Raw genomic sequence first — 381 nt, forward strand, 5'->3', positions numbered from 1 at the left:
GAAAGAAAGATATTGTATGTATCCACTTAATATATACCGACTATCCGCACTCTATGGTAGAGAGCGAAATATTGGAGAACATAAAAGCAGTGAAAGTACTTAATGAGAATAAGACAATGTGGAAAGGGGGGAGGTGAAGAGAAGAGGATAGAGAAAGCTAGCAAGAGAACAAATAGAAAGGCATGACATTAGTGGGACACAGATATGGCTTATTACCTGTTGATGATGACGTGTATAGTATTCTCAACTGGATTGGTCTGAAAAGTATTTCATGATGGGAAGTCTTTTTACAAGCAAAATGAGAAATAGTGATTGACAGGTTAAAAAAATAATTGGAATAATAATAATAATGAATGGGAAAAACAATCAAGAGATATTGAA

This window comes from Tupaia chinensis, unplaced genomic scaffold (assembly GCF_000334495.1).
Source record: "Tupaia chinensis unplaced genomic scaffold, TupChi_1.0 Scaffold000248_1, whole genome shotgun sequence".
In the NCBI taxonomy this organism is placed as follows: Eukaryota; Metazoa; Chordata; class Mammalia; order Scandentia; family Tupaiidae; genus Tupaia; species Tupaia belangeri.